General features: G+C 49.9%; 1 protein-coding gene across 1 annotated transcript in view; it reads right to left on the bottom strand.

The window, feature by feature from the left end:
- Positions 1-9,882, bottom strand: part of Cacng5 (calcium voltage-gated channel auxiliary subunit gamma 5) — a 48,546-nt gene extending 38,664 nt beyond the window's left edge. The window contains exon 1 of the mRNA XM_048446063.3: positions 9,746-9,882. The gene's annotated coding sequence lies outside the window, so the exon portion shown is untranslated. The remainder of the gene's footprint in view (positions 1-9,745) is intronic.
- Positions 9,883-25,905: the final 16,023 nt, after the last annotated feature.

The raw sequence follows: 25,905 nt of genomic DNA, 5'->3' as shown, positions 1-25,905 counted from the left end.
TCTGTGGGTCGGCTGCACTGACCTTTACTTTGCTTTACTAACCCCTTTGACATGCGTTACCTCGCTGGCTTCTTTGCCCAAGCCTGCAGAGATGACGTTACAGAGAATACGATTCCTATTACGAAGTGTAAAATGGAAGCCAAGGGAGGTGCTCTGCTCTGGGCAGCTAGGGCAGGATTTGAACTTAGGTGTGGTCCTCCAAAGAGACAGGGGTTGGTTTCCCCAGGCAGACCCCAGAACACAGCCCTAGGAGGCCACCCATCCAGTAAGCATAGAGCTATGTGTGTCCCAAGCAGAGAGACTCCTAGCCATCACCCCATGCTGGATCTTCCGTCACCTCCTACTGGATCTGCCCTCTCTAGGGTGGGACTAAGGTGACACCAGGCCACTGTTGTCTCCTGGTATCCCTCACCCCACTTTTCCAGACCAGCTCCATGTGGCCAGCTCCCAATCACTGCCTTCCTCCGCCTGTCTGCACAGCATGGCTCCCTGGGTACCTCAGATGACGAGTGACTTCACCCTGCCCATACCGACATGTTTACGGGGAGGGAGACGTTCCTCTCCGGAGGGGAGAGAGAGGGAGCGGAGGAAATCAATATCGGTCTGTCGTATGCCTCCCTACGCCAGCGGCAGATAAAATAATGCTGGTTTTGATATTAATTGATCTGGAAGCTGGGTGAACCTAGTGGTGCCCCCTTAATAGCTAGCCACCACCTGCTGGCACTGGGGTTGACAGTGAGCTCTCAATCAATGTGCCCCTGTGCCCCTGACTCCGTGCCCTGCTTCTCCCTGATCCAGCGCCGGTGTCCAGCTGAGGGTGGAGGCTCTCCAGGAGAGAAGCCGTACCATTACCATAATTGCCAACCCAGCCCCCTGCTAGGTAGAAGTTCCTCCCTGTCGCAGCTTCAGATGCATTCATAGCTAAGCTGAAATCCAAGAGCTGCAGACAGTATCAGCAAGCCACTAACACTCTAGCCTGAATGTTCACAGCCTTCTCCCATGGGGATAATCACAGAGCCTGCTTCGGGGACATTGCAAGGGGCATATGAGGTGATTCATACTTGGGGCCCAGTGTACATCTGGCCCTCTCATTAGCTGCCCTGGATTTGGTCCTCCAGTTCCCAGTTGGCTTACCAGCTGGGCGCTCTGACTGGAATTGGCCTCGTAGGATCTCTATTTCCTCTAGTCGGAACTCTCACTGGCATACTGAAGTGGGAAGTGCCAGAACCATGCAACATGGCATCATAAATAGGAGTTGGCACAGTTCCCGGCACAGGGTGGCAGTTCCCCCATCAAGTTTCTGGAATTTTCTGGAAGTAGAAGGATGTAGGGCAAACCCTGAGACACGGAGGAAGGGGCCTCTGTAGGAGAACTTCAGAGAGGGCTGAGGAAAGTACAGAGGCCATACATACTACCTCGTGCCTGGGGCTGAACTTGGGGATAGGGACACAGGGGTAGGGATGTCAGGACCAGCCCTGACCCTCAGAGAACTGATGCCCGCAGCCTATGGCCCTATCCTTCATGTCTGCAGAGGTCTCAGCATAGAGAAAGCAGGTGGGCTGGAAGGATTTGCCCAGTGCCAGTTATTCCTAGGGCTGTCTCCCAAGAAGCTACAAAAGCCATAAGTTGTTCATTTGAGTGTTTTGCCAGTTCCGGTCCTGGCTCCAGCCCTTCCCGGTGAAGTGACCTTGACTAGGACACTCTATCTTACTTTCTGCATCTATACTGGGATGCTAAAAATAGAACTCCTTTTGTGGAGTTGTGTGCAGGTGAATCGAATGAGTACAGAGCTGGGCCCAGCACAGAGACACCACAGTTGGGCACATTCTGATTATGACCACAGGCCTTGTACCGGCATGCACCTGCAATAGGACCAGGTTGGACATCAGGTGACAGTCGTATCCGCCGAAGGGCAGGATTCCTCCTGTCCCAAACATTCTTAACCATTGATGCTACAAAGGGGCTCTAGCCATCCTCCCACCATAATTGTGATTTGGAAGGAGTCTTCTTAGAATTCAGGCCCTTGACCTTGGCCTTGAACTCACAGTAACTGGACCTGGCAAGTGTGGCAAGAATAAATATGACACAGGGACCCTTGTGCCTGGCTGCCATCCTGTAGGTATCTGGGATCAGATGGTTGATGCTGGTGGGGAGGAGCCTGTGGCTAGGAACCTGTCCTGAATAGACAGAGGTCTAGGTTGCTTCCCTATCAAGTTCCCAGTCATCCTATGGCTGCGGGAACATCTACCTGCCACTCCCACAGATGCTGTGGTCACAGAAAACCAGGATAAGAACTCAAGCAGGAACCTGGAAGGATGCTTGTTACTGCTTAAAGATGATGTCTGCAGCTGATGGGTGGATAAGCCGTGTGGCCCATCAAAGGGGAAGACTCTCTTGAATTGGTGAGCTTGCTCAGAGGGTAAGAGTGTGCTTGTGATAAAAGCATCCAACTTAAGTTCACATCCCCACCACCCATATAAGAGCTGTGTGTGGTCACGTGTGCCTGTAATTCCAGGGCTTGGGGGGTGAATGGTAGAGGCAGAAGGATCACTGGACCTTCCTGGACTCCAGCTCAGCTCCGGGTTCAGAAAGACCCTGCCTCAAGGGGGCCAGCTATGAAGTGATGGAGCTGGACACCCAGTGCCCTCCCTGAGCCTCCACACCGTGCATGGGTGTGCACACTGCACACATCTGTGTGTGCGTGCGTGCATGTGCACCACACACATACTTGAAATCTCAATGCACGTTTCAGCTTGAAAAGTGTGAAATGAAAGGCACCAGATACAGCTATATTCACACATTTATATAAAACAGTATGAAGATGAAGTCACAGGGAAAAAAAACAGACTGGTGGTTGGAGTTGCTGGAATCTCAAGGAAATGGGGGCTACAGGGAGGGTGGTTGTTGGGGTGCATCTCCATTTTGGGTGATGATGTTCTAGGGATCAAGACTGGCTTCACTACATTGGATTATAAAATGTAGATGAACTAAACATTTAAGGTGCAAAGGTTGGTAAAATGAGTCATTAGGTGAAATGCCTGCCATCTGAGGACCTGGGTTTGGGTCCCCAGAACCCTTCTAAAAGCCAGGCAAGCATGACAGGCACCTGTAAATCCAGTGCTTGGGATGTGGAGACAGAGTTGGTGTGCTAGACCAGCCCAGTTTGCACACCTGGGGTTCAGTTTTGCTATACTTTTTTTCTTTAACAGATTTCACTGGTTCATGAAGCATAGGAACCAGGTTCAAGTCCTAGCTCCAACACTTCTGTTCAGTGACTTGAGTCCAATTAATGGTTCTCTTGGTGGCCTTAGTTTCTTTGTCTATAAACTGTAGCTCATGGCTTGGAAGATAGCTCAGTTTGTAAAGTTCTTGTTTTGCCAGAACGAGAACATGAATTCAGCCCCTGAAGCCCGCATAAAAATGCCCGGGGTGGAGGTGCACACCTCTAGAGATGAGCAGATCTCTGGGACTTGTTGACCATCCAGCCTAATCCACTTGGTGAGCTCTAGGCCAGTAAGAGACCCTGTCTAAAAAGTAAAAATAATAAAAAAATAAAGGTAGATAGTCCCTGGGGAATAACACCTGAGACATTGTTCTCTGTATACATGCCTGTATACAACTGCACGCATGCATCTGCACATACATGCACACAGACCTCAAAGAATCATTCTCCAGTTAGACAAATGATGTAGGATTCTCCTCTGTATGCTGTGAATACCACAGATTAATAAAGAAACTGTCTTGGGCCTGTGCAGGGAATATAGGTGGGCAGGGAAAACTAAACTAAATGCTGGGAGAAAGGAGGTGGAATCAGGGAGACATTGTGTAGCCCCGCTGGAGACAAACACTGGAACTTTACCCAGTAGGCCAATGCCACGTGGCAATACACAGGTTAATGGAAATGGGTTAAAAATTAATATGTAAGAGTCAGCCAATAAGAAGCTAGAGCTAATGGGCCAAGCAGTGATTTAAATAATACAGTTTCTGTGTGATTATTTCGGGGCTAAGCGGCCAGGAAACAAAAAGCAGCCTCCCTCCCTACTACAGACAAAGCTGGCAGAGCACCAGCTTCTGGGAGCACAGAGCAGGAAATGCGCCATCATCATTACCTCTGTGCCCATTTCTTGGCAGATGGTGGTTCTGGGGCTAGGGTCACCAACATAGTGGCTTACAAGGACACACTGGTATCACTCTTTCCAGACACAAACTTCAGCCAAACTGGGTCTAGACATTATGCAGAGGGTGGGTGAAGCTCCATGCCCACAGCACCAGAAGGGTGAGCGGGTACAAGTGTGGCAAGGACCTGTAGTCATGGCAATAACCACTCACCATCTCCTTTCAGAATTAGAGACATGGAGGCTCAAAGATGTCAAGTGGCTCCTTCAGGGCACATGGAGTGGTTGAACTTCAGCCCACATACCCATGAGTCCCCTGCATAGATAGTGGGGAAGGGGCCCGTGATTGACTGCCTAGGTTTGCATTCACAAGGGACAGTATAGCCACTGACATGGCAGTTAGGAGCATCTCCAACTGAGATGCTGAGTAAACAGGACTTACCAGACTTTGAACCTGGTGTTAGCGCCCAGGGTACACCATTCTACACTCCCTCCCCTTAATGGAACCACTAGGGACCCACTCCCTGGAAAGGACAATGCAGACCAGAGGATACAGGCAACTCTATAACCCTGGTTTTCCACTAAAGTCAAGGGTATTCCTCATGGTTGTCTGTAGCCCTCACTGCAGCCTGCGGGGAGGTGAATTCCTGGTACAAGGGTCTCTCATTAGCCTGGGTGCCCCTCAAGCAGGCTGGCACATTTGCCTATTTTCCCGGCACCAGGAGTACCTTCCATTACTCTGCTTGTTTCTTCATCCAGGGATCCATGGGCAGGGAAAATCATCAATGGTTTCGGAGCGGCAGCAACCAGAGAGGCCATTCGTTTGTAGCCACTGTGAGCTGCTTCCCTTTTCCCAGTTCTGAGCTATTTTTTTTCAGCCTTTATTTTTAAGAAGGACCTGGCTTCCCATATATTCAATAAATAAGGGCCTACAAGGGCCTAATTGAGACACTGTCTGTGACTTCCTCACGGGACCACAGAGTCTTGGGGAGGGAGGTGCTCTCAGAACTCTGCTCCACTGTGGAACATTTAATTTTGAGTCCAGGGAGGCATCAGTAGAGGGAGATGGCAAGCCAACCCCCAAAGGCCTGGAGAGACACTGGCTCACATAACACAGCTTCCTCTGGCACCTCTGAGTCTTGGGTTAATGTCCCCTGACATCCTGGGATACGGGTCTCAACCTCAGTAAATAGCCTTGACATGGTTCAGTGACTGCACGCAAAGCCAAGAGCGAGAGATTTGTCTAGGAGCAGGAGGTACCACTTACTCCTAGTCCCTGACTGGTCCACGGTGACAGGCACGGGACATATGAGTGCACTGTCCCCAGGGAGCACCGACATGTGGTGGGGCACCATCCTCAGAGAAAACGGGCCCGGGGAGATTTTAGTAAGGGGCTGGAGCTGAGGACAGAGCGAACTCTAACTGCACAGCCCCCAAGTGCAGTGTGGCAGGAGACAGGAGTGTGGGTTGTCCGCGTGTGTCCATGTTCACGGCCCTGCTGCACCTTCCAAGTTCCTTCATCCTTCTGGACCTCACTCTTCACAATCGAAAGACCAAGTGAAGAAACAGTGCTTACCTCTCTGTCAGTATTAGCTAACGGCTGTCAAGATGGCGCTGGCACCTAGCAGGCTGTGAGTGTGCAGAGCGAAAGCACCAAGTCCATAGAGAAAGAACTACCAGACTCCAGGTGCTGTCCCTAACCCCATTCCCACCACCCAGCTCCAGTCATGTCCTCCTTAGCTACCCCTGAGCCCCAGCAACCCCCTCCTCAGCTCCCCTGAGCCCCAGCCACCCCATCCTTAGCTCCCCTGAGCCCCAGTCACCCCCTCCTTAGCTTCCCCAAGCCCTAACCACCCCCTCCTTTGCTCCCCCTGAGCCCCAGTCACCCCCCTTAACTACCCCCAAGCCCCAGCCACCCCCTCCTTAGCTCCCCTGAGCCCCAGTCATCCCCTCCTTAGCTCCCCTGAGCCCCAGTCACCCCTCCTTAGCTCCCCTGAGCCCCAACCACCCCCCTAGCTCCCCCCTGAGCCCCAGCCACCCCCTCCTTAGTTCCCCCCAAGCCCCAGACACCCCCTCCTTAGCTCCCCCTGAGCCCCAGTCACCCCCCCTTAACTCCCCCGAAGCCCCAGCCACCCCCTCCTTAGCTCCCCTGAGCCCCAGTCACCCACTCCTTATCCCCCCCCTCCACTGCGGCTGCTTGGTCCTGAGATTTCTGCACATCTTGCTCTCTCCCCTCCTTCCTCCCCCCCCCCCCGCCCCGCTGAAATGTCACCTACTCAGGCAGGCCTTTCCTGAGTCCCCTTTTGAAACCGGAAGCCCCACCTCACTCACACCTTCACCCTCACCCCATCTTGCCATAACTTTCACCTCGCTGCTGACTGCTTTTTGCTGCTTTCGCATAACGCTGCTCCTCAGGGAATGGGACTGCTTTTTTTTTTCCTGGTTTATTCTTAGCTGAATCCCCAGTGATTCTTAACTGCAGGCTGCCTTGCTCCTGGGGGAGTACCAGGCAATGTCTGAGGACAGTCAGGTGTGTAACTGTGTAACTGAGGGGGGCGCTCCTGGTATCCAGTTGGTGGAGACTGGGGATATCCTACAACACACAGGTCAGCAGCCTTCTTGCCAACAAACACTAGAATACCCATCTTCCAAAGCCAAGGGTATCATGGCACCCTTGAAGTTTAACTCAGCCATTGGCACAAGCACCCTTGTGCTCAGCGAGAGGCGCTCATATGGAGGAATAAAGACACAGTGCCTCCATCAACATTTTATATATATATATATATATATATATATATATATATATATATATATATATATATATATGAATGATTGTGCCTTGGGCTGGGGTTGTAGCTCAGCTCAGTTGGTAATATGCTTGCCTACCATGTGTGAGGTCCTGAGCTTGGTCCCCAGCATGGCATAAACCAGGCATGGTGGCCCATGGCTATAACCCCAGCATTTGAGAGCTAGAGATAGGATGAGGAGTTCAAGGTCATCCACAGCTACGTGGAGAGTTTAAGGCCAGCCTGAGATACAGGAGACCTGGAGCTTTAGTAGAAAAAACACCAACAAAACAAAACAAAACAAACAAATAAAAAGATGTCCATTGGGAATGCAAGGCCATTAAGATGTATCAGTGGTCCATGTCCATTCATTGCGTCTGCTTTCTGGTTGCACCTCTGCCTTCGGGAGCACCTAGGATAGCTGCAAACACTCATCTTTGGACTACCATAAGCCAGAACTGGTCAATGGTGATGGCACATGGTGTGTACAGAGTCAAGTGATGCTCATCCACCTATCCACTATGAGGCTGGCCCATGGGCTCTCTCAGCAGGGACCTCCTCCAGTTCTCCAACATGCCCCACATTGGTGCACTCAGGACCCCACAAACCATCAGGCTGACTCCAGTGGAAACCCTCTGCCCCTCCAGGGTGTGGGTGAACTGCTCTGTTTCTGCTTCTCTCCAGAGCGTGTGCGTGTGTCAGGAAGACACACGTGTTGAAAGTTCCCCTGGTGTCCTTACTCTGCTGCCCTAACTAACTAAACAGCCAGAGCCACTGCCTGGGCTCCAGATTCCAAGAAGACTACATCGCTGCCTTTGGAGCTGAAGCTGGGGCTGTGTGGGAGAAGGGACTTTGCTTTGGGGCTTACTTGTCTCCCACAAGGCCTTGCATCTCACCCCTCAGTCTGTTAGCACCGCCTACCTGGGCTTCCTCAACAGGAGACATCTCCTATTCCCACAGAGAATCCCAGCTGAGGTTCAGTCCTTCTGCCTGCCCAGTCCTTCCTCCCAGGCTACTGGGTCTATTTCTTGAGGCCCTAAGGTTGGCAAAGTCCCATCCTTTCTCTCCTGCACCCCCACCTCTTTCCCTTTCTGTTCTTCTGTCCTCATCCTCTTGTCTTTAAGGTCTTGAATGTTTCTGAACAAGCTGTTGCTATGAAGTTTTAATAACCGACATGGGCTATACAAGGCAGTGGACCAAAGGGATGAATCCCTCACGGTGGAATATTAGACACCAGACGGCTAAGCTTGGGGAGAAACGGATATTTGGTGAAGGAGAGGCTTTATTGGTGACTCTAAATCACATATAGTTGTCCCCAGTTCTGCCAACATGTAAGACTGACACCAAACTCAGGATGGGATGACAGACAAGCGCATGGGAAAGGAGCAGCTGGCAATGACCCAGGAATCTGCAGTGAATGGACCAGAAGCCTGGGGAGGTGGTGATAGCGCCCTCTAGAGGCAGGGCTCCATAGCTAAAGCTCCTTTATCCTCGCTGGGAATCTAAACTCACACTGAGTGCTCAAGCTCTCATAGTCACGGCATACCCTCCCTCTCAGAGCACTAATAGGGGAGCCTCACTACATGGTCCCCACGGTCAAGTCCGGTCTGTGAGGAAGCCGAGGCAGTCCAAGACACTTCTGTGAATGGATACCATCATCAGAGACCTCACTTTGTTCTCACGACTGACACCCTGGCTTTATATACTAGAGAAAGAAACGGAGACCCCAAGAGGTTCTGTGACTTACCTAATGCCACACTGTCAGGGGCTGAGCAACTGGACTTGGAGTCCACGCTTTCTATCACAGACTAAGGACAGCCTCTCCCAGCTGTATGTGAGCAGTTCAGCTACCATGTCTGCCCTAAGCCCTCACCCGGGTCACGAAACTCTGATGCCTCCAGACTGGGAGTGATTGAGATTCTTGCCTTCTGTGTCGTAAGAAAATGGGTAGCTGGAGAAGAAATATGGGAAGCCGAAACACAAAGACAATCATTTCTAAGCACCCTGGGAGCCAGTCTTGAGAGGGGACTCCCTCAGCAATGGCAGGGCTTCTCAGCCAGGCACTCAGTATGGTTTCTAATCCCTGGCGACCCTAGGGTTAATTTCACGTGAGAGCTGTTAACGTGTGGCAGCTTCATCAATTGCCAAGAGAGGATTCCAGTAAAGAGATCGAGTCATTAAAAGGGGGCTTTGGAGTGTGTGTGAGGGAAATAGGGGGTGCTCCTGGGCATTGGTATCTCAAAGTATAGGGGGAATCCCCATGTCCTAAAGCTCCACTACACGTCTTTACCAGCTCTGGGGCTTTCAGCAAAGCTTCCAGCTCCCAGCCCTCCCCAGGCATCCTTCTGTCGCCCAGGGCTGGCAGGATGAGTGTAATAAAGGCAGACCAGATGTCCTGTGATGGACAGGTAACTTGCCGATGGCTAAGACCCCTGGGAAATGAGTCCAATCACAAACCGACAGCCCGGGGAGTTTGGCCCTCAGAGACCCGCAGCCCGGCTCAACAGGTGGCAGTGGGCTTTCCCTTCCCGCAACCAGGTCATTTCTTTCAGTTCGGCTCAAGTCTGTGGTTGGAAAAGTGTGGCTTTGGCTTTGGAATGGGTGAATTGCTCGGAAGCGTCTGCAAAGAGTGGGGCGTCATCACACACACATACACACACACACACACACACACACACACACACACACACACACACACACACACACGGTGCACGCCCCACCCTTCCCCTGGATACTCAGCAACGAGGCCAGTCCGACGCAGTGGCGGTGGCACCACTGGAGACGTCGCTTCCCGGACACCCGACAAGGCGAGAGTCTATCCATCTCGCTCAGCTTGGCTCTTACCTCGCGGCTACGTCCCAAGACTCACGTGGAAGGTCCCTTGCGGGCTGCGCGCGGTGGAAAATACTGCGCTGCCTGCCGAGCACCTGCCCGGTCCGGTCTGCCTGAGTCGCTCTGCGCCAGCGACCCTGGCAGTGGCCGCTGCTGAGCCCGGGACTCGAAGAGGGCGGGGTCTGGGGCGGGGCTTGGGCGGGGCCTACCCGCCCTAAGCTGTCAGTAGCGGGTGGGCTTTGGTACTGAAGGATGCTGTCTTCCAACGAAGGGAGAACCCTTGCAATGGGGAAACACCCTCGTGGAGATTTTAGGTGAAGAGCTTGGGCGCGCGCGCGGGGGGAGGGGGGAGGTGGTGGTCTGTCGCGAAACAGGGGATGTTTTCCGGATTAAGAACACCTGCCTTGAGTCAGACCCACCTTCCCTGCCAGCTGCTGCGACTGATGGCGACAAGAACACTCCAGCGCCAGTCAGTTGTTTATTGAGTCCAGAGGGTCAGGCACTAGTCAAAGCGCTTTTCAAGTCTTCAGCCATCTGACTTCACAACAGTCCCATTTCACAGATGCTAACGCAGAGGCTCAGACCCAAGGTGTGTGAGTGCCTGAAGGCAAGCCACACAACTGGGTTTGCAGCTCACAGCTTCCTGACTCTGGCAATAAGAGCTTTCTCCTTCTCTAAATTGCTAAGGGGGAATACATGGCTTCCATGGTTACGCCAGGCACCGTCAAACTTAATTTTACAGGCTTATGGGTCCCTGGACAGTTTGCAGCTGGAGCCATGGCGTGGTGAGGTGCTATTCAGCCAAGTTGGCTGGGAAAATGCTAGAATTTGCTTTCTGGCTGGAACACCTGCCCATCTCCAGTTCTCTGAAACGGCAGCGGATACCTTTGTCCGCACGTTTAGTGAACCTTGCACACAGTGCCATTTGCAGCAAGCTGGAAGGCTGCTCTGCAGGCTTGGAGGCTTGACCAGGCAGGCCACAGGGAGCTCCCAGCAGCAGCTCTGTCAAATTCCTACAGGCGACAAAGTGGGTCAAGATGGGGGAAGGTTCTCGTGTGTGTGTGTGTTGTGTGTACGAATGTGTGCGTGTGCATATATGTGAGTGTGTGTGTGCATATATGTGAGTGTGTGTGTGTACAAATGTGTGCATGTGCATATATGTGAGTGTGTGTGTACGAATGTGTGCATGTGCATATATGTGAGTGTGTGTGTGATATATGTGAGTGTGTGTGTGTGTGTATTTGGTCTCTTACTGGGACCCTGATTAGGCTTGGCTAGCTGGCCAGCAAGCCCCAGGGATTCTCTGGTTGCTGTCTCCCCTGTGTCAGGACTATGTTACCCACTCAGCTGTCTCCTTGGCCTAAACATGTGTAGGTAGTGGTCAGACACCAAGCCATGAGCAGTAAACACATTTGCTCCAGACTGTAAGGCACCACTGGAACTGAAGCCCTATGTGGCTAAGTTCACCTGATTCGGACACCATGGGTGGACACTACCATATATGAGGGGCACCTCATTCTATCGATGCTCCCTGTGGTCTATGGATTCATCTCTCCCCCTTCTCTGGGCCCAGAACTCGTCAGTGTGGCGATGCTAAATTGACTGGCAGTCTCCTTGATTATACTATGAGCAGGTCTAGGCAGAAGGCTTGGCGCGTAGCGAGGGCGAGGGAGATGTTTGTTGAACGAATGACTAAAAGTTGGATAAATTTGCCAGGGACTAAAGTTGCCAAAGAGATTACCACTAAACAAACTAAACTGCAGGTGTGGTGGACCCGTGCCATGAAAAGACCTCGAAGATCTGAGTTTGAGGCTAGCCTGGTCTATAGAGCGAGTGTCAGAACAGCCAGGGCTACGTAGTGAGAGAAGGCTGACCTCGAACTCACAGAAATCTGCCTGCCTCTGCCACCATGCTGGGATTAAAGGTGTGTGCCACCTACACCACCCAGCCTTTTCTTTTTCCTATGAAACTCTTTACAAAGGGCATTTCCAGGGATGCTCATGGCTTTCTCCTCAGTCCTTCTGCCCAAGGCAGTGTGCCTCAGACTTAAGTGGTGGAGAGAGAAAGGATGTGGGCTTGTTAGAGAGAGGTCTTCAACCTGTCTCTGCCACCTAACTAGCTGTGTTACCACAGACAAATTGGTTAGCCTCACTGAGGTTTACTTCTGTATAATCAGGGTATGGTTTGGGCAGTTGCTCAGCCTTTTTTTGGAAGGCTGTTTGCTGTATTTACTGACAAGTTTTCCCATCTCGTAATTCTTAATTGTTTTGGCGGAGAGGCTCTGTCAGGTTTTGCGCAGGCTCCCCTCTCCCTGTGCAGCCAGAACTGGTGAGGATCTCGAACTCGCTGGGCCACTGGATTGCTTCTGAGTCCTTGTGGGTGAAGGGGCGTGACACCTGATGTGGTCCATATGAAAGCTACTTCCGGGTCCTGAGGTCTGGACATGTAGGGATGAAGAGCATTTCAACAGTAGGCAGAGGGCTGAGACGGAGTTTGGAGCAGGGGGAGTCTGGACCAAGGTCTGAGCGACAGCTGGCTCAGGTTTGAAATGCAAAGGAGCTAGGGCGGGGTGGGTGTGGCTAACACAGCCGCCACAATTAGAGACTCAGAGGGGCTGTGGAAAAGCCCTTCTGTTTCTCTAAGGTCCTCCCACGGGCTGAAGGACCCCACAGCTGGGACCGGAGGGGAAAGGGAGGCAGCTCTACTCAGGGCCTCCACCCCTAGCTACACCTCTGCAGGGCTGGCTGCAGATGAGGACACGCCTTGAAGGCAGCCTGCTCCGAGGCTGCCAATACAGCGGGCTGGAATCGCTCCTGTCGACATAATGGGGAAATGGTGTAGGTGTGAAAGCCAGCAGCTGTGCTTGGGGACGTGGGGACTCCGGGCCTGATGAATAATGGAGCAGATCTCCCTCCCTGGCTCTCCTTTTTTCGATCCTTTCAATAATTCATGCATTCCCTGTTGGGCGAGGAGTTTCATGAAACACGCGCTTTCTCTGAATCCACAGAGTTGAGCTAGTCGGAGCTTCTGCACCTTAGGTCTTAATTAGGAACACTCTGCCACTCTCTACGTATGCATGGTGGCCTTGCCGAGTGAGTTCTGTGTACATGTGGAAGAATATGCCCAGTTGTGTCTTCCTGACAGCCTTCTCCTGACCCAAGGGAGGGGGAGATGGGGACAGGTATCACTTTCAGGTGTCTACCTTGTCAGCTGATTCTCTCTGCCTTTGGGATCATGGAGAGGGGAGATGTGATGTCTTCTGTCACCAGAGTTCCTGTATGTGATAACGAGCTGTAGAACTTCCTCGATGACTTTTGATAGACACCTGCCATGGGCAAGGAAAGACCAGCTGGTTGTTAGGTCCACAGCATGTTTGCCGCTGCCCCCCGCCTTGCCTTGTGAGCTAATTGCTACACAGTGAGCAACAAGGAGCTGGGCTGGGAACCCAAACTCTAGGTCCCAGTGCTGGTCCCCACAGATGTGAACCTGTCAGTGACAGACAGGTGGCAGCACCCTCTGTGGTGTGTGTGTGTGTGTGTGTGTGTGTGTGTGTGTGTGTGTGTGTGTGTGCAGGACCGAGGGGATCAGCACTTCTCTGCAGATCCAGGCCAAGTTCATACTTTTGCGACTTGGTGACACATAGGTATGTCTACGTCTGCGGAGATGAGAAGAGGGACAATGTCCCGGTGGAGGTGGGGACAGTGCATCAGGCAGGAGTTGAGTGTGATGACTAGCCGCCCCCATGGAGGGCTGATTGATAGATAACATTATAAACCCCTCTCATTACTCAAGACAATCACACACTAAAAGTGTTCTCTGTATTGCACAGTTGATTCTCAAAGCAAGGCTACCAGCTCAGACATCACCACTGCCTGTGGGGAACTGGAAGCCTAATGAGGTAAATTTCCCCAGAGGCAGCCAGATTCCAATACCCAAAGGGAAATGGCAAGATCGGGCTCTGTTTACCTGAGCATCACCCATGCTGAAGGTGAAAGCAAAAGCCAAACTCGGCTGCTCTTAGAGACAAGGCCCTTGGCTCCAAGAGCTGATGATAATGGAAGAGTCAGGGAGCTGTTCTGAGTCACACAGAGCAGACTAGGCAAGCAGGGAAGACCGGGCTAGGGCTGGTGATGTGGCCCAGCTGGCAGAGCGCTTGCCTGGCATGCACAGCCCTGACTTTGGTTTCTAGCACCACACAAATCAGGTATAATGGTGAATATCAATAACCCAACCATTGAGGGGGTGGAGGCAGGAAGATCAGTTTAGGTGTTCAAAGTCATCCTCAGGCACATAGTAAATTTGAGGCCATCCTAAATAAACTGCAGGAGGAAGAAGAACAGAAGGAGAAGAAGAACAAGAAGGAGGAGGAGAAGAAGGAGAACAAGTACAGGAGGAGAAGGAGGAGGAGGAGAAGAAGGAGGAGAAGGAGGAGGAGAAGGAGGAGGAGGGGGAGGAGGAGGAGGAGGGGGAGGAGGAGGAGGAGGAGGAGAAAGGATGGGGAAGGAGGGAGCGGAGGCTGGCAGTAGGGGACCTGGAAGGTAAGGCTGTGCTATGTTGCTCTCCGACTCTTTTCTTCTTCTTCTTCTTCTTCTTCTTCTTCTTCTTCTTCTTCTTCTTCTTCTTCTTCTTCTTCTTCTTCTTCTTCTTCTTCTTCTCCTTCTCCTTCTCCTTCTCCTTCTCCTTCTCCTTCTCCTTCTTCTTCCTCCTCCTCCTCCTCCTCTTCTTCTTCTTCTTTTTCTTCTTCTTCTTCTTGCCTATAGGGTCTGCTTTATGAGTGACTCCCTTTTCCTCCTGCATTTAACTTTGCTGGGCTGAGCATGACAGTTCTATGGAGACACTGGTATATTCTCCCTTGCCCCTATTATTTCAGACCTCGCCACATCCCTCTATTTTTCTATCAGCCAGTTTGAGCTGTTCTCCATGCTCCCTCCCAGCCACCAATCCCTCTTCTTCCTGCAGTCCAGAAAGTGCCTTGCTGAGGCTCCGGGCTCAGTAGAAAGAGAAGCGATTTCCTTTCTTGCATGGGAACATGCTCTCCCTTGTTCTCGAGGCAGCATCCTGAGGAACCGAGGTGATGACATTGCCGCCTGCATTCCCACCTGGTGACTGCCACAGCCGGTCTTGTTCCCGGCATGGCTGTTCCCCATGTTCTCTGTGCTGTGTTCCCTGCTTGCTCACAGGCCAGCTGTTCGGCTTCTGCTCTCCTGTGTCGTCCCCTTGGTAACTGGATGATTGCTTCTAAAACAGTTTCAGGGTCGGGGAGACCACCCGCAGCATGAAGATGCCTCTCAATTTTGGTTATGGAGAAAGCTACAAGGAATATTCTCAAATACATGCCCTGGGTGGAGTACACTACATTGGAGTGTGTGTGTGTGGGGGGGGGGGGGTGGAGGGGGGTGGCGAGGAGGAAGAAAGAAACTCCCGCAGGAGGCTGGAGGGGCGCAATGGCAGTCAGCACCTGGACAGCTCCCCTCTAGGCTAAGGAGCCAGGCGATCCTGAAGATCTCTGCAGGGAATCACAAACTCCATCATCCTGGTTCTCAACCATCCTGATGTTGTGATTCTTTAATGCAGTGCCTCATGTTGTAGTGACCCCCACAACCGTAAAACTGTTCTTGTTTCTACTTCATAACTAATTTTGCTGCTGTTAGGAATCGTAATGCAGGATCTGATATTTGCATATCTGATATGCAGGATGTCTGATATGCGAATCCCAAGGGAGTTACGACCCACAGGTTGAGAACCACTGTTCCAGACTGTTCCTTGTTCTCGTCTGAACCCCATAAAGCATCTTTAGTGACTCAAGCCTTAGGCCTCCAGGAGACACTGATGGGCTACGGTGATATGCGCCTTGGTCTACAGGTCTAGTTCCATAACAGCCGAGGATGTTACACAGTGAAACCCTGTCTTGAACTCCCTCCCCCAATAAGATAAAGACACTGAGCTGGAGCGAGGCTGCTTAGTCAGTAAAGTGCTTGGCACGCAAGCACAAGGGTTCAGCTCTCCTGTACCCAGTAAAGTGCTGTGTGTGGTGTGGATGCCTGTAATCCCAGCACTGGGGAGACACAGGCGTCCCTGGGGGTTTTGCCAGCTGGCCAAGCTGAAGCTGGGAGTTTCAGGTTTAGTGAAAGGCCCTGTATCCAGGTGGGAGGATCAATAGAGGACAAACGACATCAACCTCTGTTCTACACACACACACACACACACACACACACACACACACACCCACCCCTGCATACACAAGAACATGTACATGCTTATATAGCCCCCAAAGATAAAGACATCATAGCTGGGTTCCCAAGGCAAAGATGAGAACCCTGTCCCTCGAAGATGGCATGGGGGTGTAGAGAAAAGCAGGGCTGGAAAATGAGAGCATTTCCATTCATGTCAGAACAAAGGAAGCCAGGCTAGGCTTGTGTCACCTCCCAATTACTTGGCTCTCAGGATGGCAGGAAATAGGATCTTAAGTAGCCATTTCCTAGCTTTGAAGTTAATGAACAAAGCTTTGAAATAAATGAATGGAGGAGCTTGCTAGAAGACCAGCAGAGCAGCCTGATAGAATCCTGTCTGGCCACAGCAGCCTTCCACCCCTCGGTCTGTTTAAGGGACCCGGCAGCAGCCTCCATTGCAGGCTGGACCATATCCCAGCCCTTCTATTTCATATGGGACACTTCAGCACAATATGGATATTGATATCCTTAGAGACCCCAGGGATACTGTCCTAGCTTGGTTTCTGTTGCTGGGATAAGTATCATGACCAAAACGAATTTGGGGAAGAAAGGGTTGACTAGGTCATCAGACCTACGGCAGGAATGGAGGCCGAGACCACGGAGGAGTGCTGCTTACTGACTTGCCCTTCATGGTTTTGCTCAGCTTACTTTCTTGCTACAACCCAGGGCCACCTGCTCAGAGGCGGCGCCACTTGCAGTGAGCTGAGCCTTCCTGCATCAATCCCTACTGAAGAAAATGTCCTCCAGACACATCGACACATCCACAGGCCAGCCGGATGGAGGTGGGTCCTCATATGAAGTTTCCCTTTTCTGGGTGATTCCAGTTTATGTCAAACTGACAAAGATGAGCCCAGACACTGAGGCATGGCTTCCTACATTTATCATAATGTTTTTGACTCACATCTGTTAATTACACAGTGGCCCTATAGTTTCTCTCTAGTGGTAGGGGAGGAGGGGGAGCAGGGGAGGGGTGTGCAAGAACCTTCCTGACCAGAGCTAGCATTCTGATTCTGCTCCACGGGGAGTCTGGAGACAGGAAGGTGCGTGGCGGTTGAGGATGGATGGGGGCGATGACTTTCCCAGTCACAGGAATGACACAGGGTGTCCAGGATGAAATGATCCGCCTAACTCAAGGCATACAGGACGGAATGATCCACATAGCTCGTGGAAATCTTTACACTGCATTGTTTTCTGTCTAATAAATTCCCAGCATCTCCTCTCTGGCCTTTAATCTTTTATTATTTTGGGTTCTATTTTATTAATCTATAAATTGTTCTTGCCAGAGCTATAGTCTTCTGGGCAATGTTCCCTGGATAAGGATGTTTGGAGAAGCCACACAGGGACTGGAGAGGTGCTTGGTGGCTAAAGCCCTTTCTGCCCAAGTGTGAGGACCAGGGTTCAGATCTGCAGCAGTTACATAAAAGCTGGGCAGGGGTATCCGATGCCTTCAATCCTAGCATTCCATAGGCGGGGACAGGGGACTTCCCTGGAACAGACTGGTTTGCTAGATAAACCAAATCGTGCACTCTAGGTTCGCTGAGAGACCTGGGCTGTACAAACAGAGTAGAGACTGATTGGAGGCATCACTGAAGGTCAGCTTTCGGCCTTCATATGCGTTAGCATTGATGTGCACTTGCTCCAGCAAACAGATGTGCTCTCACACTTGGCCACATTGCACGTGCGCGCGCGCGCGCGCACACACACACACACACACACACACACACACACACACACACTTTTTTAAAAACAAAGAAACTGCACAAGAAACCCATACTGGGGGAACCTCTGGAAGCTCTTCTGTGTTAACTTGCTATCTCCGGGCTTGGCCCCAAACTAGAAAACTTTCATGGCTCAAGAATGTCTTTCATAGATGTCTTCCCTGGGGCCTCATGTCCCAGACTCTTACCTAACCCCCATTAGGCAAAGCAAATGGAATACCTAGGATAGGCTTACTCCAGTGGATGTGCATCGCCTGGGCCTGGAGGACCCAGGGAATACATGGTTACCCCATACCAACCTTGAATTGCTCAGGGTTCTATGAGCAAGGATTGCAGAGGAATGGCTAGCTCATAGCCATGGATGTTGCGACTGTTGTGTGCTGAGCTGGGCGTGGTGTGTAGTTACCCTGTGTGCCCCTGCCCTTCTCAGCTGGGACTTCCCTGTACCCTCCTCAGTGGTGGGGTGTGCTGATCTGAGCATGTTTGGTACTAAGAAGCCTGCCCCCCTCAGCTACAGGTAAGTGGATCTGAACTGGGAACCTAACATGGCCAATATCCGTGGGCCTATGGGCGCACAGTGATGTGGATCCATCCGAAAGTTCATGGGTCATCTTTCTGTGTCTTAGGATTGGTCTATGGATGACGAAACTGTAAGAATGAGCAGAGGCTAAGGAGGAGCGAGGGAGAGGTGCAGTTGGCTAAAGGTTTGAAGAAAAGAGAGAGAAGAAAAGGAAGATAAAATATACATAATCTTCCATTTCTCTCTCTCTCTCTCTCTCTCTCTCTCTCTCTCTCTCTCTCTCTCTCTCTGTGTGTGTGTGTGTGTGCATGTATATATATGCCCATTTTTGTGGAGGTCAGGATCAACCCTGGCTAGGCTCCTTTATTGCTTACCATCTTGTTTTTGAGACTGGGCCTCTCTCTGAACCCAGAGCTCACATATTCCGCTAGCCTGGCTAGCCAGAAAGCACCAGGGGTCTGCCTGCCTTCTCTCCCCAGAGCTGAGACTGCAGGTGTACGTCATCACACCCAGGTGTTTCCGTGTGTGCTGGGGACCTGAGTTCAGGTCCCTATCCTTGTGCACCAAACACCCCACTAACTGAGCCACTCCTCCAGACCTGTGTGCTTTTGTTTCTACAACACTAAAAATGACAAACTATAGGGAGGCAGAACACAGTGGTGATTGTCAGGGGCTCTGCTGAGGCAGGGGTCTGACTGCAAAGTGCCAGCCGAAGTGAGCTTCTTATGGTCTAGAACAAGTTCCAAATCCCGATGGTGGTGGTGGCCGATAGGAACCCACCCAATGTGGTAGACTTCCCCAGCAGCGAATATCCTACACTCTGTGTGTGTGTGTGTGTGTGGACATATACCAGGGAACTCCGGAGAAAATCTTCAGTGGGGCAGCCGCTCCCTAGCTCTGTTTGCGCGCCTGCCTGCATTGATCAAAATCAAAGGGGAAACTGGCTGAAGAACAGATGGGGAGAGACCACACTGTTCTGAGTCTTAAATTATTCCAAAATAACAAGTTTTAAAAAGAGAGCATGGCACGGGGTGGGCTGAGGTGGCACAGTCTGTAAAGCCCTTGGCATGCAAAGATGAGGGGTTAGATTGTTCTCCAATACCCCAGTGAAAAATCCAGTCAGTCAGGGTGGCATGCGCTTGTTGTGGTCCCAATGTTGGGGAGGTAGAGACAGGCAGATGGTCGGCGCTGGCTGGCTAGCCAACCTGGTCTAACTGATCAGCCTCAGGTCTCTGTGAGAGACCTTGTCTCAAACAAGCAAGGTGGACAACCCTGAGGAGGAAATGGCATCTGAGGTTGTCCTCTGGTTTCCACACGCATGCACACGCCTGTGCAGTGGCATGCATGAACCCAAGCCCCATACACACTCCCATACCCATACCAGTACACACACACACAATGAATAAATTAATGAGTGACTGTGAAGGCCAGCTGAACCCCAGCTCTGCAGCTGGTTGACCTCAATCCTAACAGGCTGGGAGAATGAAGCTCCACCACCCAAGGCTTTGTGTGTCTCCCCTCTCCCCTTGCAAAAGTCTCCTAAAGTAGAACAGCTGTGTGTAAGCACATTTTTAAAGACTATTGTTACCGAGTGCCAAATTGCCCTCCAAAGTTATTGCACCAATTTCTATTCCCACCCACAGGGTAGGCGAGAGTTGGCTTCCCCAACTCCTGCCAAAACTGGGTTTTAATCTTTAAAACAGGCTTTTAACTTTTGCCAAGTTGACAGATAAAACATGACATCTCATTGTTCTTTTTTTCCTCCAGGAATTTGAAATCCTTTTCTTGGACTGAGGTGGACCGTGTCATTGGCTACTTTTCCAGACACTGGCCTGAACATCCCTGTCGGTCACCTTCATGAAATTTCATTTTTATACTATGCCTAGTAGTTGATGCAGATCACTACCGACAGGCCAGGGGAGACAGGCCACGGAACTGATTGCTTTAGGAAAAAGGAAAGAAAGAACAAAACTATTCCAATCTGCCAGCTGCTTTTCTGTGGTAATGTACGGACTGTCTTCTCAGTCTCAGGGAGGTGGAGGCAGGAGGATCAGGAGTTGAAGGGCAGTCTCAGCTATAGAGTTTGATGCCAACTTGTGTCATGTGAGACCCTATCTCAAAAAGAAACAAAATGAAGCAAAAAATACTCCAAAATTCCACTAAAAGCAAAGTTTTGATGCAATAAAATTTTTTCTTTTGGAATTCAGTGCTAGGAAAGACCGTCTTCTCCAGAGGCGTAAAGGTTCCTGGAACAAGAACCACGTGACTGACCGTCATGGCTCACACTTTATTTGGGTTCTAGGAAATGCACAGATAACTTTAAGCTCAATGACAGGGATTTTATTGATTTTTGTGGAAAATATACGTTTTTATTCTCTTCAGGCCTGAGGGTCTATTTCTATTTAATTATTTGCTTGGCATGTTTTGCTTCAAGCGGCTTCAAATCCTGCAGAAAAAAGCCACAGGCAAATACCCTCTTGACTACAAGTGGTGGCAGCTACCGCACCCCTCGTGTAGCCTGGTCCTGGTCACTGTACAAGGGACACACAAACATTTGCTGAATGAGGGGATGAGTGGGTTGACTCTTGACGATGACCAGGTGGGCAAGCCATGTAGAAACAGTAAGACATTAAAACAAAACAAACAAACCCGCTGGCTTTTAGTTAATCCTGGGGCAAGAAAATGTCACTACAGAAAACAAGGTTTCAAACCAGGCACAGTGCTGTAGCCTGTAATTCCAGCACTCGGGAGGATTGGGAGTTCAAGTCCAGCCTCAGCTACAAGTTTGAGACCAGCTTGGGTTTCGTGAGACCGTGTCTCAAATAAACAAACCACAATAAGCCATAAACAAATACCAATAGTTTTTTTTTTTAAAAAAAGCACATTCAATTATGTTTCTGGGATCCAGCTAAGGAAATGACACAAAAGTATTAAAAAAAATTTGGACCAAAGGTGCCCACCATTGAATTAATTGTTCGAAGTAATTAAAAAAAGGGAAGTCTCTGAAAATTTAATGACAGCAGACTTAATAACGAACGTTGTTAATTTGTACAGTGGAAGGCAGTAGTTGCTGAAGATACACAGTGGAGATCCAGATGTGGTAGCACATGCCTGAATTTCCAAGAGTTGGCAGCCTGAGGTAAGGCAAATTTTGGAATTCAAAGTCAATGTATTAGTTACCTGTCTGATGCTGCAACAAAAGCGTCACGTATACCATGATCAAAGGCAATTTGAAGAGAAAATTTATTTTGACTTATTGTCCCAGAGGGCTGGGATGAGTGTGCATCATGGTGTGTGGATGGAGTCATGGTGGCAAGGGACAGGCTTGGCGGCAGGGGCAGGAAAGAGGCATGGTGACAAGAGACAGGCTTTGCGGCAGGGGCAGGAAAGTGAGTGATTACACCTTTAACCAAGAGCACTAAGCAGGGTGAGGGCTGGAAGTGGGGTGAAGCCCACCCCAGTGGCATTCTTCCTTCAGCAAGGCTCACCTCCCCAAACAGCACCACACATGGGACACCAAGTGTTCAAATAACTGACTTTATTGGGGACATTTCTCATTCAAACCATCACAGCTAGCCTGGGCTCCAAATGGGACTTTCTGGCCAGCCTGGGTTATGCAGCAAGACTTTGTTTCAACAAACCAACCAACCAGTATCAAGTTCTTAATGACTTGAGAAAGATATGCAATATTATATATTCATAGAAATATACATACACGGAAAAGCAGGGAAGGCACTTGGCTGCCCGTTGTGAGCCCCACAGAGTGAGATAACATGCAAGAAGAAAAGAAACAAACTCAGATGTCATCCTGTTCTGTGATGATGAATGAAATTTATTATTTTTGTCTTGATTTTTCCACATATTTCAAGATTCCAAAACAATGATACTAAATTTTTATTTTGCGCATATGAGTGTGTTTGCCTGCATGTATGTTTGTGTGCACGTGTGCAGAGCCCACAGAGGCCATCAGAGCCCCTGGACCTGGAGTTACAGATGGTTACTGAGAACCATATGGGTGCTAGGAATTGAGACTGAGTCCTCTGCCAGAGCAGCCAGTGCTCTTAACCAGCAAACCATTTCTCCAGCCCCCTTTTCAAAATTTTTAACCATCACTATGTAAGATTGCAGTAGGACATTTATAATTAAAGGTAAAAGGGGAAAATATAGACCAATGGGAAGACTCGTGGAGATATGTCTGAGGACAAGAATGTCACCACTGCCATTTCATGAAGATTGGGACCAGTCATCTCAGCTAGGCAGTCCCAAACTCCCACCCTGTAGAAACTGTGAGACAGGCCAGGTGGTGGTGACACATGCCTTTAATCCCAGCACTTGGGAGGCAGAAACAAGAAGATCTCTGTGAGCTCAAGGCCAGCCTGGTCTACAGGGAGAGTTCCAGGACAGACTCCAAAGCTACAGAGAAACCCCCTTTTCTACTCAAAAAACCAAAACCATAAACAAACAAACCCCCAAACCAAAAAAAAAACCCAAAGCCAAAACCAAACCAAAACAAAACCCAAAAAATTGTGAGGCAACAAATATTTAAGTAGTCAAGTGGAAGAATAATTAGTTACACAGCAACTCATCACTAAAGTATATGGTAACTAGTAATGTGGTGTAAGATGGAGGGGCCTGCTTGTTGGGGTTTTCTGTCCCAACCGGTTCCCACAGCTGTTTAGCCCCAAAAGAAAATCACACAGAGATCTCCATAAGTTATAAAGCTGATTGGCCCATTAGGTCAGGCTTCTTATTAGCTCTTGTAGCTTATATTAATCCATTATTCTGATCTATTTTAGCCATATGGCTCAGTACCTTTTTCAGTGGGGCAGCTCACATCCTGCTTCTTCAGTGATCTGGACAGGAGTGGGAAGAATCAACTTCCTTCTTCCCAGAATTCTCCTGTTCTCATTGCATCACCTTTACTTCCTGTCTGGTTTTCCAGCCTATACTTCCTGCCTGGCCAATCAGCATTTATTTAAAACATGATTGACAGATTACAGACAATTCTCCTGCACCAACGTGGTATGCTAGGATATAGCGTGTATATGTTCTGTGTGTGTGTGCACAAGTAAACCTTGAAATGGCTCATCTGTCAAATAGCAGAATTCATTGTTCTTTGGGTCCTGAATACATTTTAAATTTTATATAACTAGCATAAGTATATCAAGTGCTCTTAACGACTAGACCATCTCTCCAGACCCCATTCCCAAACTTTTGATGCCGATTACACACAGCTCTCAACTTTTGATGGGGTGACATCCCTGTGGATCCATCAAAGATTGAAAATATAAGTTAAAAATGCATTAAATTCAGCTAAGAAAGATCAGGAATATTGTCAAAGTCAAGAAGGTCTATGTCTAGTTTGCTTCTGATAGTGCTTTTCCTCCAAGATGCCTAAACTGGAAATTTTAATAGACTTTTTGGCCTCTTCTGTCTCTGTTCATGTGTTTCTGGGTGTATACAATGTTTAATGTAGGGGCTGGGGAGATGACTTAGTTGCTACAGTGTTTGCCATGCAAGCATAAGGACTTTAGTTTATATCCCCAGAATTCACATAAAGAGGCTGGGCACAGGGGCACAGGTGCCAGTAAACCCGGCATTAGGGAGGCAGAGGCATGAGGATCCCTCAGGCTCCCTGAGCAGCTACTCACACTGTTTTGATGGGCTCCAGGTTCAGTGAGAGATGTTGTCTCAAAACAAACAAACAAACAAACAAGTCAGACAGCAATAGAAGAAGATGTCTGGTGTTGAGCTCTGGTCTCCTTGTGCATGCTGTCATACTTGTGTATGTACCTACACATACACCATATGTGCAACACACACACACACACACACACACACACACACACTCAATAGCTGCGAACCCCACTGGCATTTAATAATTTAATACTTCTCTGCTAGCACAGAAAGACGTGATGACAAAATATGACAGACTGGTTACCTGGTTATTAAGTATGACAGTACTGTCTTCGAGGCAATGGGGTTTCATTTTCCTTCTTTGTATTAGCTCTAGAAATCAAGGTGTTATTTTTGTTGAATCCTAAAATAGTAAAAGCATCCCTACAGTGTTCTGTTGCAGTCAAGTCTCACTGTTCCTTCCCGGGCTGCTCATCATGATAGACAGCGGACATCTTGTTCTGCTAAAGTCCCCTATCCATTAGGCCATGCTCCCCTCTGGTAGCTTTCGACTCCTAGGAGAGGAGCTTCGATTCAAGGCTGCAGGGGAGGCTGAGCCCCAGGCCAGCCGGCCATTCCTGCAGCTCATTTTCTCTCTCCTGGGTCTCTCTGGGCAAGTGGCAGGCAGGTGTGGGCGGCTGTGAAATACCTGCCGGGTTCTAAGAACGGCGATGCTATTTTTCTCTCTGTTCCCTGGCAGAGTGCTAAGGGGGGGGGGGGATAAAACTGGGAGAAAGAAGGTGAAGATGGGGGGCGAACTGGTGGAAACAGCTGCAGAGGGGCATTTAGTCTCATGATCCAGTCAGCCAAGAACTCCCCCACCCCCCCCTTGGTGCGAGCTTGAAGGGAAGCGATGAAGAGCAAGATGCAGTAAGATCGGCATCTCTGTCTTGTTGCAGCATCTTCCACAGCAGCTGAGGCTGGGAAGAGCAGCCATGGATGGGACTCAGCCTGTACCTAACTTACTGATGCCTCTTAGTGCCTGCGCCTTGACTTTCCCATCATTAAGGTGTGAACTGTAGCCTCTTCCCTATGGAGCTCTCACAAGGTCTCCTCATCTGTCAAGTCCTCCCGTGAGGGCCACAAGGAGTGAATGAGGTCATTATGTCTGGATCCTATAACGGGTGCTAGATGGACAGCAGCCCTTTCTCTCCCTCCCATTGGCTAGTTTCTGCTTGCACCAACCCCCTTCCAGCCCCTCCTTCATCAGACCACAGCTTCTTGGCTTTCCCCTCCAGAAAGCACCTGACACAGCTCACATCCTCCTCACTTACAGTGGACTTGGGGCATCCATCCTTTGCTCCCCTAGGTATTGGTATCCAATATCTCTGAACATACAAGATGGCCAAGGTCACTACCAAGGTCTACCTGAGGTGACTGTCACTGTGGGCTTTAAATAAATGTTGACAAAGGAACTGTACAAGTGTCTCACACCTTTACGATGGCTCCCCCCTGCGCCTGCAACTGTGTATGAATGTGTCCACACACTTGTGTCTGTCACCTGCTTCAGACTTCTGTTTCTTTAACACGCTCACCTGTCTGTCTATCGAGTCCTTCGACCTGCCTTGAGTCCTTTGATTTCATCAGATTCCATTTTCTCTTTTCATGAATAGAACAGAACAGGCTTGCCTACAATATATTTATTGAGTTATCATAAAAGAAAAGAATCTCAGGGAATTAAATTTCTGCTGCCTTAGAGCCCAAAGTACTTCTTGTACACACCCTGCAGGGAGTGCCCTGCTCCCTGCGATGCTCACTCTTGGGGCAGGGTGTGAACACACATAGCTTTGCTGTGTGCGTGGTACCATGTTGACTGAACCACGATTTTTACACCAACCCCCATGAGCACATAATAGGTTAGAAAGAAACCTCTGGTGCTCACCGATTGCCCAAGGGGAATCACACACAGCCATTGCCTCGAGACTCTAGGCTCAAGGACAGAAACAGAACTTGGGTTTCTGAGGCACCCAGTTCTGGAAGTTTTCCTCTTTAAGCCATGCCCTTGTGTCTATTTTTGCCCCCTTAGTG

The sequence above is a fragment of the Myodes glareolus genome, chromosome 9, assembly GCF_982192425.1.
Source record: "Myodes glareolus chromosome 9, mMyoGla1.1, whole genome shotgun sequence".
NCBI classification, from domain to species: Eukaryota; Metazoa; Chordata; class Mammalia; order Rodentia; family Cricetidae; genus Myodes; species Myodes glareolus.
This window is presented reverse-complemented; position numbering and strand designations above follow the sequence as displayed.